Source organism: Triturus cristatus, chromosome 1_1, assembly GCF_964204655.1.
Source record: "Triturus cristatus chromosome 1_1, aTriCri1.1, whole genome shotgun sequence".
In the NCBI taxonomy this organism is placed as follows: domain Eukaryota; kingdom Metazoa; phylum Chordata; class Amphibia; order Caudata; family Salamandridae; genus Triturus; species Triturus cristatus.
In genome coordinates, this window is record NC_140579.1 from 23002238 (window position 1) to 23017584 (window position 15347).

General features: G+C 48.6%; 1 protein-coding gene and 1 long non-coding RNA gene across 3 annotated transcripts in view; one reads left to right on the plus strand and one right to left on the minus strand.

Annotated features, from left to right (window-relative positions):
• Positions 1-6570: 6570 nt before the first annotated feature.
• On the minus strand, positions 6571-9392 carry LOC146869192 (uncharacterized). Its single transcript, XR_014978321.1, has 2 exons — positions 9059-9392; positions 6571-6981 (listed from the first exon to the last, which is right to left on the minus strand). It is a non-coding gene; the product is annotated as an uncharacterized LOC146869192 (long non-coding RNA).
• A 188-nt stretch (positions 9393-9580) lies between these two features.
• The window catches only part of LOC146869193 (decapping and exoribonuclease protein-like), a 97488-nt gene continuing 91721 nt past the window's right edge, over positions 9581-15347 (plus strand). Inside the window, exon 1 of one of the 2 annotated variants that reach the window (XM_085643122.1) lies at positions 9581-10099. The gene's annotated coding sequence lies outside the window, so the exon portion shown is untranslated. The remainder of the gene's footprint in view (positions 10100-15347) is intronic. The other variant, XM_085643117.1, reaches the window with a different exon arrangement.

Consider the following 15347-nt stretch of genomic DNA (forward strand, 5'->3'; position numbering starts at 1 on the left):
CTAAGGCCAGCAGCCAATACTCCCATGCCAGGTGTAAGAAGTCCGTCCCTGCAGCCCCACAACGGTCGCATCTATCATTATCGCGCAGATTGAAACAATGAAGCTTAGCTGGCGTATAATATGTGAGTTGAAGGAATTTATAATGTAGAATGCGGTGACGGCTACTAGATGTGGTGTGTTCCGTCTGAGTGCAACAGTATTTCCATTGTTAGTCAGTAATAGCCAGCACCAATTCTGCGGAGCACTTGCCTCTGGCAGTGTTAGGTGTAGTGCTCTGAGTGGCGTATAGAGTGCGGTATAGGGAAGAAACGAGACGAGGAGCCGCGTCCCTGTGTAACAATAGGAGCAGAGGGGGGACCTCCGGGGGCTCCAAAGGGTAGGTAGGGGTGTGTTCTTTGAGTCCCTGGTGCAATCGAATATATAAAAAGATGTCCATAGGGGAGGGAGGCAATGTGGAGAACAGTTGCTGCAATGTGCGGAATTTGCCATGAAGATAAAGAATCCCCCAAGTTTTAATACCATATTTAGCTTGGGTTTTCTTGAAGACTCCTTCCTGGAGGACGGGCATGCTCGGGTGGTATGCCAGGGGGAGCAGGGGTGAATATAACATAGGGGCTTGGATTCTCGTAACAATGTTTTGCCATGCCTTCACCGTGCTGGTGATGGGGGATGAGTCGGCAACGCGCGGTGCAACAGCAGTAAATATGGCGCCCTCCAGTGGAATGGGATCAGATATCCAGTGCTCGGCGGACACCTGCGGCATGTACCTGGGGGGGTGATACCAGAAGTGGGCGTAGTGAGCCTGTGCACATGTAAAGTTCCAAATTTGGTACGTCGAACCCCCCTTGCGAGTACGGTGTAGTAAGGACGTCCCATTGTATTCTGGGTTGTTTACCACCCCAAGTGAGGCAAATTAACTCTGTGCGCAGCATCATAAAGAATGCCTTTCCCGGATTGTCAGGTATGTTCAGAAATTAGTAAAGGAGTTTAGGGAGAATAACCATTTTGATCAGGGAAATGCGACCAGCGATGGAAAGTGGCAGGGCGATCCAGCGGGTAACACTGTCCCTTATCCCATCCAGAGCGCGACCGTAGTTGAGCCGCAGCAATTCCTCGCGATTCGCGGTGACGTGTATACCCAGATAATTAACCTCTTCAGGGCACCACGCTATGGGGACGTCTGGGGTAAACTCCGTGGCCGATGTGGTGAGGGGAACGATTTGAGACTTAGACCAATTAACATGTATCCCGGTTAGCCCCCCAAATCTCACGAACTCGCGAAGTAGCGGGTTGAAATTAACTTGGGGTTCCCTGACATAGAGCGTGATGTCGTCCGCATATAGCGATATCAAAATGTGCTGGAGTGGGCACTGGAGGGCCTTGTCGTGGTGGTATTGTCTAATCTTGGCAGCAAGAGGTTCGACCGCCAAGGCAAACAAGAGGGGTGAGAGCGGGCACTCCTGCCGAGTACCACGGGAGATAGGAATGGTAGGTGAGGAGTGCCCGTTAATGAGGACCTTAGCCTCAGGACCAGTGTAAAGTAGGCGAACCCAAGATAGAAAGCCCTTCGGCATGCCCATGTTTTGAAGCACTACAAACAGGAAGTCCCACTCCACCGAGTCGAACGCCTTAGTGTCGTCGAGGAACACAGCAGCCAATGGTATCTTTGGGTCTACTGTGCGGAGAGCGGAGAAGAGCGTGCGAAGATTATGTGAGGTCGCCCGGCCAGGGATAAAACCAGCTTGGTCCGGAAGGACCAATTTTTCCATTAATAAACTGAGGCGATTAGCTAGGATCTTTGCGAAAATCTTTGTGTCCGTGTTGAGCAAGGATAGGGGTCTGTAGGAGTCACAGCTATCCGCTGGCTTTCCGGGCTTCAGGAGAGACGAAATCAAGGCCAACCTCATAGAGGGCGGGAGTCGACCCAGCTCCTGTGCTTCATTAAAAACAAGTTGGAGAACTGGAATTAACTGAGTAATATAGGCCTTATAAAAGTCAATAGGAAGGCCGTCAGAGCCTGGGACCTTGCCAGACCTCATTTGCATGATGGCTTCATGGATTTCGTCATTTTCAAAGGGCGCAGCAAGGAACTCTCGCTGCAAATCGCCAAGCCATCTGAGGGCGATATCCCACAAGAACGGGCCAAAATCGGGAGGCACATCTCTGCATGTGCCATATAGGCCAGTGTAGAATTCAGTAAAGGTACGAAGAATGTCTGAACTGTCCCTGTGCCGTACCCCAGCGGAGTCCTTAATCTCAAGAACATAATTGGAAAATCTGGGTTGGCGAATAGTTTGTGCTAGCAGCTGACCAGGGCGCTCGCCCTCCCCATATCTGCATGCAACATGATATTTTCTCCGAAAGCGTGTCTCCAACTCGGCCATCTCCTTATATTCCGTGAGCTTATCTCTAAAGGAAGCTAGGCGTGAGCCCGACTCATCCCCCCAAAGATTAGCCTCCAGCTGCTTGAGTTCGCCCTCTAGTCTGTGAAGAGTGCAACGGATGTCCCGCAGTACCCCAAAGCTCTTGGCCATGCAAACCCCTTGGATCGTGACTGTAAAGGCCTCCCAGACTACGCCTATCGAGGAGACCGAGTTAATGTTGGCCTGAAAAAAAATTAAGATTTCCTCTCCGACCTCGGCCCTGAATACCGTGTCGAGCAATGCCTCTGGCCTGAGTCTCCAAAATCTAGGGGTGAACAACAAGCTGGGCGGGGCAATCGTTATCAGCACCGGAGAGTGGTCTGAGTAGGTTCTGGCAAGTTGTTTTGCCTGGCGAAGCCAGGGAACCACCCCTTTGGACACCACCCAGTAATCCAAACGAGACTAGGAAGCATGTAGGGCAGTATAATGAGTTTCCTCTTTCCCGCCAGGGTGAACGTGTCGCCACGCATTTGTGAGCCCATGGGCCGCAAGTATCCCCTGCAGAGCCTCATGTGTTTTCGTGTAGTGCAAGGGGGAGGGGTTAGATCTATCTATAGCCGGGTTGAAAGCAGTATTGAAATCTCCCCCCCAGATAACGTGAGTGGATTCCACCTGCAATATATGTCCCCAGAGTGTTGTGTAGAAATCAAGGTCATCAGTATTTGGCCCGTAACAACAAATCACCGTGACCGACTGAGTCCCCAACACCCCCCAAAGTATACAGCTGCGCCCCAGGGGGTCTTGTTGTGTGCACCCTAAAATGAAGGGAGTATTCCGCTTTACGAGTATGGCTACACCCCTAGAGTATGTGGAATAGGAGAAAACCCGTGTGGAGGTCCATTTACTGGCGAACATAGGAGAGCGGGCAGGGTTCAAGTGAGTCTCCTGTAACACCGCCAGGTGCTCATGATGCCTGTCCAGATATGCAAGGATCTGTCTGCATTTCCGGGGGTCTCGGAGGCCCCTGACATTCCAAGTGATTAGGTTAAGGAGTACAGGCTCCGTATGTGTGGACATGCCAATATGTGTTAGGGAGAATGTAATATGCCTTGTACAACTCAGTGTAAGATGCGCCGTGCAATGAACAGCCTGCTTCTGCCTGGGATAGAAAAAAACAATACAAACAAGCACTTCAAGCCCTCCCACCACCCCCACCCACGACGGCACCCCAATCGTGCCAGTACTGCCCTCATTAGGCAAAACCACTAACCCATTGCAACAGTGCAGTGAGGAGTCAGACATAACACAAGAACTTTTCCTCGAGGGGAACTCCCGTGTGGAGGTGCGCTGGTGGGCATCAAAGATCCTCCCCCATTTAATTCCCGGGGACCCCCTACCAGTGGACCGGGGAGATCGGATGCCCATAAAGAAGGGAGGGAGGGTTGCTTGGCATACCAGGATGTGCGGGTAAAAATACATGCTTATAGCAATGCATCAGAGAGCATAAAGGATGTAGACCAGGTGATAATCATATCATTTTAGAGAAATACATCAACAGTAACATTCACTATCAAACCTATGGACCAATAGAGCACCTATTCTCGGCGCGTGTCTGCAAGCGATGAAAATGATGAATAACGCCGCAGACCTTCCCAAGTGGAAGAAGGCAGGAAGGCACGTGTCCCCACTTCATGCCCAGAGCTGCAGCAAAAGGAAGACAAAGACACAGCAACTCGATCAACACTCTTGAGTGGGAAGTAGGAGCATCAGTGGAAACAAGTGTTCCCGTTGGAGACAGGACGCCATCGCAGAGTTTGGTGCAGTCAGTTAGCACTCAGCGATGGGGATTGTGAAAGGCGATCTGAAGTCTCCTTGGAGGGAGTGTTTTTCCTGACGGTGCGGAGAAAGTCATCCACTTGCTGGTTATTGGAAAGAAATTATGCTTGTCGCGTTAAGTGACTCTCAGGCGAGCGGGATATAATAGGGCTATTCCATCTGCAACTTGCGAAGCTTCTGCTTGGCTGGCAGGTGCTTACGCTGGGCTTCCTGTACCGCCAGCGTGAAGTCAGGATATATTGAGAAGTTGGCGCCTTCAAATTGCAAGTTTTTGTGATCTCTGGCCAGTCGCAGTGCAGAGTCGCGATCCCTATAGTTTAGGAGACGGGCGACTATCGGCTGTGGAGTGGCTCCCGGAGCCGGGGCCCAGAGAATGATGAGCACGCTCCACGATGAATTGGTTGGAGAAAGCGTCTGCTCCAAAGGTGGTGCGTAAGAGGCGTTCAACAAAATCTTCCATTCGCTTTTGGGGATTCCAGTGACTTGGATGTTATTATGCCAACTTTGGGCCTCCAAGTCCTCGTTCTTGGCTGCGATTACCTTGAGGAGCTTATCCATTTGCGACACTTGTTGAGTCACCTGCGCGGTGGCATCCTCCGTGCCTGAAATGCGCCTTTCTGCTTCCTTAAGTTGTTCTGCATGCTTCTCCACTTTCAGGACTATGTAATCCATGCGGGTATTCATGGAGTCCATCTTGTTAGAAAGGTTTGTCAAGCTGTGTTGCGTGGCCAGCAGGAGAGTTTTAACCTCATCCACAGGAGTTGAAGGTGGGAAGGATGTCGCCATGTCAGCCGGCAGGTCAGTTTCATCCGCATTGGAGCGGGTGACAACCCTCTTTGCATCAAAAGAGTTTAGTTTGGCGACTGTCGGGCTTCACCATGATGAAAAGACGTACTGGGGTGAGGGTGCTCCAACAGTGGGCGAGTGGAAGAGGCCCTACCGGTCAGAGAGTGGGCCACACAGGAGGATATTTCAGGGACTCTGCCGAGAGAAACACAATTGACAGTGAAAGAGGGTCAAGAACGCCACAGAGGGACCTCACCCTCCCAGAGCGACGTAGGTATCAATAGGCTTGGTGGCAGCAGCAAAGAGATGTCAGGAAGAGCCAGTATACCGGGGGGGGAAAGCAATGAGGACAGGCCCCAGCGTCCCTGAGTGGAGAGGATATAGTGCTGGAGCGGAGATCGGGGATACCGCGGAGGAAACAGAGGCGTGGGTGAAGACGTCTCAACAGCAGGAAGGTGAATGGGCCGCTCCTGTGGGAATGATCACCTATGAGCCCCTGGCTAAGCACTGCGAAGACTGCCCAGTAGGAATCCCTACTTGACCCAAGTGCGCATGTAGGCTATCGCCGCAGTAACGTTGTAGGGGACTCCCTGGAGACCCACTGTCCAGCAGGGCCACACCAACTGCCCCGCGAGGCCAAATGTGAGGCTGCCGCACACAACTGACAGGCCCCTGGGGGGGAGCCGCCCCACAGCACCGCGTCTCCCAAACGATGGCGCCAAACTCTGGGGCAGGTCTCGCTGCAAGTCCGCTAAGCCGCCCGCAGACCACTCCTGATCCCCAGCCTCTCGGAGACCACAGGCAAGTCAGGAGCGTCCAGACCAAAGGTTGTAGGGGAGGGGGAGTGACGCTGAGGAGAGCAGCTGGATAGAAGGCAGCAAAGGTGTCGGACCAGAGGAGCGAACTTCGTGCCAAATAGGTAGGAAGGGCACCCGCGGCCTCTCCGTCATGAAGTTCTGCGTCGGGTGATCAATAACTCACTCGTCCTCTATGTGAGTCACGGCCTCGGGGATTCCGGCTTTCGGCCTCAGCGGCAACCTGCCGCACAGCGCCCAAGGCAGTAGTGACAGGCGAAGGGCGGATCTCAGCCGCAGACCAAGCGGCCCAGGCGCCATGTGGGAGCCCCGGAGCTCGCCTGACCAGCGCAGCCACCCACCAGTCATCGCAAGGCTCCACTCTCGTCTCGAGCAGGACTCTCCAGCGCAAGTGCAGCGTAAGACAGCAATAGCAGGAGGCATCCGCACCATCGCCTGGCAGCGGCAGATGTCGGGATTCACCATCGATGCACACAGTAGTTAGATCAGTAGATTAACCCAGGATAAATGATGAATTTAAAGCCAAGCGCCCGGAGCCTCACAGGTGTGCGGCCATCTTGGTTGTGCGCCACCTAGCGCCCTACGGACTACAATTTTACTTCAACCCGGAGCACAGAATGACAGCTCTCTTTAGCAGAGAATGACAGAAGCAGCCGTTAGAACATACATAAAATGAATTTTTTAAAGCTAGTCGTATGCCTGTTCATGTAGATTTTCCTAATAGATTATGACGGAAAGTCTTAATTTTATTAAAGACACGGAGGCAAGTATTACGCTTTCTTATCTTGCCTTTATTCAAATAGCAGCCAAGATAAGTACTAACACTACAGTTCCCAGAGGGCTAAGCAGACAACTGGCCAATGGGAACACACTAAATCAGAATATCATAACCAATCAGATAGTAGAAGCAGATATAACGTCATAACTGACTGCGAACAGTCCTCTTTTCGCTGGATAGCAGCTCAGATAGAGTCAATAAATAGTGGAACAATAGATAACACAATGCAAAAGGCCAAAGTCCAGGAACAAAACTCTTGACCAACATCCAACCAGGACAGTCAAACAGCAGGAATCACGGTGGAGGAAGCCAAACAGGAAGAAGAGGCGTCATGAAGAGGTGAAGAACACTCTTGCAGATAATTAATTCCATCACGAAGATGCAGGAGGCAACGCTGGAGTCCCTATAGGGAGGGAGAAAAAACACAAATTAGACGTGTTGAGGTGGGATAATACTCGCCTCCGTGTCTTTAATTTTATGGCAATACCGGAGGCTCCTATTATGCTTGTTCAAAGCATATCAATAACCAAAGAAAAAGCAGAGACAACTGGTTTGCAATAAAACATACGGACTACATTGTCATTTGACCAATCCGCGGATCTCAGTATGTCCTCCAAACAAGAGCCTGCCCAAAAAGCTTTGGCGGCCATGGCTCCCCTGGTGGAATGGGCCCCAAAGACCATGACATCAGTGCCCGCAAGGGACATGACCCAACGAACCCAACGGGCCAAAGTAGCAGAAGAAACAGGAAGGTGGGGCTTGCGAAAAGAAATGAAAAGTTGGGAAAGAGAGGACATTCTGAGATCGACGGTTCTTTGTTCGTATACCTTGAGGCATTGACCTACACATAGTTTAGGATGGGAAGGGAAATAAGGGTAAAAAAACAATACTCCAGTAGGAGAAAACTGGCGAGAGGAAACATCCAGAGCATTAACATCTGAAACATGTTTAATGGAAACAGACAAAGTAACATGGTAAACTTAGAAGAGAGCATTTTCAGAGAAACAGCGGAGTTGTCTGGTCAATCAAAAAATAACTTGAGGACCAAATTAACATCCCATAAATTAGAATACTTAGCCAACGGAGGTACGGAAAATTGTACTCCTCGTAGAAGACGGCAAATGAGAGGATGAACTCCAACAGGCTTGCCATCGATAGGACAGTGATTAAGGGAAATGGCTGATCTATACAAATTGACCGTTCTATAGGACTTACCTTCACAGGCTTCAGAAGCCTAGAAATTGACCACAAAATTTAGAGGGCTGAAAAGGGATCGATATGTCTTTCCAGACACCAGCTTGACCATAAAGACCAAGCAGACTTGTAGGCTTTAGAGGTACCTGGAGCCCAGGCTTTACTGATAAGGAGAGAAGCTTCTTGCAAAATGAGGTCAGGAGGAACAGACTGGAGACCTTCCAAGCGGACAGAATCAAGGAGTTGTCCAGGACGAGACTGTGAGGAAGACCCAAGGGGTTCAGAAGTAGGTCGTTGCAGACAGGGAGTAGAACCGGAAGTCTTCCCTGGACCGGAAACAAGCATCCTGGGACCGGTTTCGGGTTCATAACCCTCATCAGCCAGGCTATCTTGAATCCAGTGGCAAAGTGAGCAAGGGATCCATGTCTGGGCATACCCTGCCAACTTAGGGCGAACAGAGCAAAACCAAAGGGGATGATGGACAGAGTGTTGAACATTGCAAGCACTCACCCCCAGTCAACTGATCTGGATTTAATCCATCATCATTCTTTAGCTCACTCCGTCACCCCAGTTCAGACATGGCCATATGCAAATCAGTCTGACCCTGTGCCTCATGGGAACAGTCCAGCCCAAACTGCCAAGCCATGTCTTCCCTGGACCGGAAACAAGCATCCAGCGACCGGTTTCGGGTTCATAACCCTCATCAGCCAGGCTATCTTGAATCCAGTGGCAAAGTGAGCAAGGGACCCACGTCTGGGCATACCCTGCCAATTTAGGGCGCACAAAGCAAAACCAAAGGGGTTCTCAGGCAATGCGGTGAGAATCTGGAACTCGCTTCCTGCACCACTCCGTACCACCACCTCTACCCGGACCTTCAAAACTGATCTCAAATCTCTTCTCTTCCAAAGACATTTCCAGAACTAATACACCCCTTTTCATGTCTCTCAAATATGTTCTTTCATTATTGTAAATTAGTAATCTGGCTGTTTAATCTACATCCTATCGTGTTTTTTGTGTAACTGCCATCTATTGTTTTATTTCACCTTTTCTTGTTTCTTGTTTCTGTAACGTGTAAATATGTAATATTCTCCTCATGTAACGTACTTGGTTCTATTGTGAAGTGCTGACACCTTTGGGTAGGGTCCACGCTATATAAAAATGCATTCATATATAAATAACTCCACATCATGCTGCATGAATAGTCCATCCTCTCTTAGAAACCAGCCCGCCCCCCTAAACGTTTTAGCACCCTGCTGCCTTTCACGCGATGCATATATTCCACATACATCCAAATCTGGGTTTATCTCTTTCCAGCTTGTGAAGTGGCATGACGTATATATTTTATGCTCTGATGGGTGTCTGCTCTTTTTGTGTTACTGTGCCTGTTTCCAGCTGCGCTTCTCTGACAAGTTCTCCCAGCGTTGTTGTGTAGAAACAGCGTCTGAGTGGCCTTCGAAGCATTGGGGTGAGCTGTAAGGGAAAGCTAGCAGAACATTGCAGCCTCCGGACAGTGCGGGAAGGGCCTGGGGAGCTTGCCGGGAGGAGTCTCACGGATCTGAGATTTGGCGCCATTATAACTGCTCAGTCGCCAGGTCTGGACACATCTCCCCGATGGTACTGTGGGCCACAGTACCATCGGGGAGATGTGTCCAGACCTGGCGACTGAGCGGTTATAATGGCGCCAAATCTCACACTGAAAGCTCACGAGCCAGTCACGTTACGTACATTACGTTACGTCTCCTGCTGCCGCGGCCCGGATGTCCCCGAAAGCAGCGGAGACATTCGGGTCCACGCTTCCTGTCCGGAATCGTCATTTCCGGTTGGTTTGGTTTCGATTATCCGATGCTGCCAGCAGGTGGCCCGTGAAACCAAAGCAGAGGAATGAACCCGAGCTCTGGGGAGTGGGGAGGGGCTTATACCTGAAGGCTCCGCCCTGGGCAGGGACTGGCAGTGCCAGGTGCTGGGCCTAGAAGAGAGCTTTGCTGCAAGGAGGTAAACTCACAGACTGCCATCTCTTTTTAAAGCCCAGTGCAGAGACCATGCAGCCCAGAGCTCCTCGACGCGAATCTAGCACAGAACTGATACCCTAGCGCTTCGAAGCCGTTCATTCTAAGATAACTGTAGACTAGAGCCTCCTCCCATCGAGGTCATTATACTGTGGTAGAGCGCTGCTGTTCATTCAAGAGAAAGCAAAAGGTTCCTAATTTCTTGGAAGGATTAAGAACCCCCCATGCCCGAAAACTCAGTGAGCTATACTGAACTCTGCAGCCACCCCACCCGCGAGAGGTATCAAGGCTGAAAGTAATAGGAGGCTCGGACTGCACTAGGTGAGTGTGCGAGAGTATGCATTGGCTGTGCACTAGGCGAGTGTGCGGTGGTGCACTATGTGAGTGTGCGAGAGGATGCATTGATGTGCAGTAAGTGAGTGTGGTAGAGGATGCATTGACTGCACTAGGCGAGTGTGCGAGAGGATGCATTGGTGTGCAGTATGTGAGTGTGGTAGAGGATGCGTTGACTGCACTAGGCGAGTGTGCGGTGGTGCACTAGGTGAGTGTGTGCGAGAGGATGCATTGGTGTGCAGTAAGTGAGTGTGGTAGAGGATGCATTGGATGTGCACAGGCGAGTGTGCGAGGTGCATTAAGTGTGCACTAGGTGAGTTTGCGAGGGTGCATTGGGTGTGCACTAGGTGAGTGTGCAGGAGGGTGCATTGGGTGTGCACTTGGTGAGTGCGAGAGGGTGCAGTGGCTCTGCACTAGGTGAGTGTGCGAGAGGGTGCATTGGGCATGTCGTTTCAAAGAAAGCGCCGAGTTCGAGCTGTATTAAGTGCCCGTGTGAAGGGAGGGGCTCTGTGTGAAAGATCAGTATGCATTAAAATCAGTGCCGACATGTTCATTGAGCATTGTATATATTCATAGGTAAGTGTACATGAAAAGGAGAATTGAGTGCACTCCAAGGGCGATGTCTGAGTGACACACCCAGTCCAGATGCTGTTCTTTTTCCCCCTGTAGTTTTAATGCTACTACTAGTGCCATAATGCAAAACTTGGACTGCATGAGCTTTTCATGTACAGACCTGGGAATCTCTTCTCCTTACCCAAGTCGAGCATAGGTGCGAATGTACTCATATCAGTGTAACAGAGAGCTTTCACTGCACCTACATCTATGTTACTGTATGCTCCTAATTTGAGTATCTGTCACTGCACCCATACCAAAGTAGTGTAAGTGAATGGCTTTCAGTGTACTCATATAAATGTGAGTACACTCATGTTGAGAAGAGAACTGAGGATATTTAGTGCACTTATTTCAATTGAATGTGAAGTGAGTGCACCCATGGCAAGGTGAGTGCATGATGGGTATTCAGTGGACGTTTATCAGAGCGAGTGCATCAATTTCAAGAGTGGCATTTATTTTATTTATGCCAGTATGAAGTGAGTGCACCTATGCCTATGTCAGTACAAGTGGAGCAAGGGTGCAGTTATATGCAAGTGAGTGCATGCGAGTAGGGACATTGAGTGCACGTATATGTTAGATGGTTAGCGGATGCACACATATCACAAGGAGTGAATATGAATGTCATTCAATGCACTCGCATCTAGATGACTTGATAAGTGTCCCCATATTGTGAGAGAAGGCATTATCAGCGCACATCTAAATGTGAATGTGTATATGGAGGCCTGTTGCGTGCGCCCATATGAAAGCGTGTGTATGTAAGAAGAGCTGTGAGCGCACTCCTACGAGGTGCACACAATGGTTATAGGATGAGTCTGTAAAGGTGCACTCTCCGAGCATGAGTGTGGGCATAAAAACCCTTTACACCACTAATCACTCGCTTAAGAAATGAACATGTTGCCTACTGTGTATGAGTTGTTTCACATTTACAAGCAATTCTTTTGAGAACCGTTTCTTTCCTTTTTCTTTTTATTTGTTCAATATAAACTTAAAAACAAAAATTGCTTTTCCTTGCGTGCCAGTTAGAAACAGTATAGGAGACACAACAGGCCCACTTATACCCTCCATCAGGTGTTACTCATTCACCCAGGATCAACAAGGACTCTTAGTCCTGGGGTTTGCTGCTATCACTTGCAGGTGGGTAGGTTAGTTTGGTCAGTTCAAGTAAATCAAGTCTACGTGCCCCAGAGGTTGTCGCATCTCAGCCTTGGACAGGAAACTTGATCTGCGGACGTGACGTAATCTTAACACACTACAGCCTCCACCCCTCATACTGACTTCTGCCCCTACTCTGGCTAAAGTAGGAGCAGATCCATTATATTACAGTCATTTTCCCTCTCTGTGGTTCTTCCCCATTACCCAACACAAATATCTCGTCCACTTTTCTTCTAATGGCCAATACAAATACTAACATTTCCCTTTGACACCAGTAAATGCCAGCTTTATTTGATTAAGCTAAAACCATGGTCACCAATAAGTTTCTTATAGTAGTCCCTCAACATAAACCGAGTTACTTGAAGGTGTCTTAAAATGTATCCGTTTACTGTGGTTAGATTGGCTTACTGTTGTCAGATTCAATAGGCTTGAACATGGCAGTTTCAGAAGCACGTCCATTGGGTAGAGTTGGCATTTTAAGTTCAACATTCATTAGAAGTATTTCTCCATCTCGTTAAATACAAGTTTGTTCTTTCAGCACAGAATGGCCAGTTTCCATCTCACTGATGATCTCTAAGAGAGGGTCATTTTGCTGGCAGCCAGCCGTGAAAATTATAGATTTTGAGGTTTCTCCCAGGAAGATGGGGATCTGTAAAGCTTTCACTGCTACTGCCAGTGCAGTGGTTGCATTAAAGGCTGATGGTTGTTTGTCCGGAGTGCTTGTTTGTTTGTATAAACATATACCGCATACTGTAAATGTGTGTTTGAAGTTCACCGATGCAATTCGCTTGAGGCTCTGGAATACTGACACAATTGATTAATTCCCCTTTGATCATGAGATTGTTAACTTCGGAAGCCGAATGAATCTCTGCTTCTTTCTCCCTCTTATTTCCGGGCTTGTTTGTTGCACCTGTTCAGCCCGCTTTTTAGTTTTCCCAGAACAACCCCAAAGCAGGACTTTATTTTGGGAAACCAAAGTAACAAATGTCATGACATGGAGGGAGGTTTTTCCCTGCGCTTGGGTGCCCTCATATGATTTCCCTACTAGACATACATGCCTTTCATGGTTGTCCTGGGTAGAGAAATCTAGTGCAGTGGAAAAGGACATGGTGATAGGCGCTATGATCTCATGGCTCTCTAGAGGATGGGCCATCACGTGAAAATGCTCCACTGGTGTAAACATCAACCTTCTTGGAAATCTACATATGTTTGGTAGGGTAAGTGATCTGCCAAATAATGTCGGAGCCTAGTTGCTGCCCAAGTTATAATGGCCCTCTTGATTTGCTCTTTGTATTAGTTTGTATGGTCATTGCCTAAGAGTACGAATAATTGATTGGAACAGGTGAGAATAGAGGTGGGAGAGCCACTGAAAGTTCAAGTCAGAGGCCTAACTCTGGATCAGCTCGAGGTCATCTTAGAAGCATGAACCCAAAACAAGCCAAACTTTCACGCTAGACAATGAGGCCCAGCAGCTACAGCTGTCGACCAATCTATAATAGGAAACTTGGTTCGAATCCGCCTCTGCTCAGCATACTGTGATTCCGGTCAAATTGCACTATGCCGTAAAAGGAAAATATGATTTGCAGTCTGTGTCACTTGTGAAAAGATTTTATGTTCTTTGGCAAGGTTCGTGCAGTGTAAAACTGCCTTAAAGAAATAGTGGATTCTGCTTGTCCCCATACACTCTAATCTAGTCTGAAGATCTTGTATCTTGTTTGTGGATGTGGCTTTTCCAAAATCTTCAGAGTATTGTGTGGGTGGGTATCGAAGAAAAGGTCAAATCATGTATGGATTTGACCATATTTCTTCGACATTTTATAGGGTAATCTTGAAATCTCTTCTGTGTATGTGACCTCTGTGAAGTTCTTCATGTTGTTCTACAGATCCATACAGATGTCTTCTATAGATGTGACATCTTCAATGATTTTTTTTTTATGATAGCGTTTTATATAGCGCAACCTAGACCCGAGAAATTGGGTATCGGAGCCCTTTACATGAGCACCAGGTCGTTACAGAGGGACACATTCATTTTTGTTAGGCACAGGGAGATTAAGTGATTTGCCCAGAATCACAGGATGTTGAGCTTCGTTGTCGAGACTCGAACCGGGTTCCCCAGCTGCGAGGTCGGCCACTCTAGCTGTAAGGCTACATCCTCTCCCCTCATTGGAGCGTTGTGGTGATCAATAAAGACCTCTACTGAGGAAGCTTACTTCTCTTGGACAATCTTTTTTTGGTGTCCCACACACTTTTGGTGGCATTAAGGCACCTCCAGGGATAAAAGTATTATGCAGTATCTTGTCAAGATGCTTCTACCCACACTTGTGCACACGAGTAGGCCAATCCAGAGTCTCTCTCCTTTTCTGCTCCAGTTTCTGGATGCATTGTCCACCAGCCTGCACTCTTTGAGCTTTGCCTTAACTATCATAAATGTACGTTTCATCTTAGTTACGCGCTTACGTCAGAACCTTTCAATGCCATATAAAACATCACTTGGGAGTTGCTTCAGTTGCTATTATCTGCCAGAGGACTACACCAACCTCCTCCTTCTCAAACCCAGTATGGATCCATCCTGGTTTTACTTGGGCCTCCACGCTCCAGTTGCCATGGCATGAAGACATAAGTCACTGCTGTTAAGGGCACTAGTTTGAGAAACTGCACAGTGCCCAGGATGAGGTTAGAAACCACATTATTTTTTAGGTCTACTTTGCCACTTCACTAAAGCTCAAATAGATATTCAGAAATGGTTCATGAATTGCAAGGAAGCGTCCGCCTCAAATCATGAGTATCCACAGCTTTCTTCCTTCTCAGCAGGCTCTTCTGTGAGCACTATGCCTAAACCTCTATCTTTTGCCCTCAAAATATACAATAGCTAAAGACGAAGCAATCCACTTGGCATTTATGGACTTACTGTCTGCATTTAATTTGGTCAATAGAACCCAAATTGTGGCATAAAATGCTAGCACTTGTGTGGATCCTGCTGTTGTTTATTTCCAGGCACACTACACCCACATGCAACACATTGGTCTATGTTCAACATGGGCCATCAGGGATCAGGATCGGTAGGGGGGTCCGGCAGGGGTGCATTCTAGCCCCTTCTCTGTTCATATTAACGAGTTGGAGGGTCGCCTTAAGTCTAGGGGACAAGACATGCCACAGATAGGCCCCGGTTCATTTCCTAATCTCCTTTATGCAGATGACGCGTTACTAAAGGCTCACACCCCCAACGGTCTGCAAACGCTTGGACCTCATTGCTGCTCTAATGGATGATTTTGATTTAAAAACAAATCTATCTAAATCATACGTTGTGCAAGGTCTACCTTCAGGTGTTCTCCCACCACGGAAACTTGTTCTAGGGTGCCAGGCCTAAGTGTCATCCCAAATAACCCCTGGTGTTACCAACCAAGAATGTTGAGACCCTTTTTGGCCACATAAACCTTCCCTCGGGTGTGCCTTTCCTTAAAAACGAAGGGGG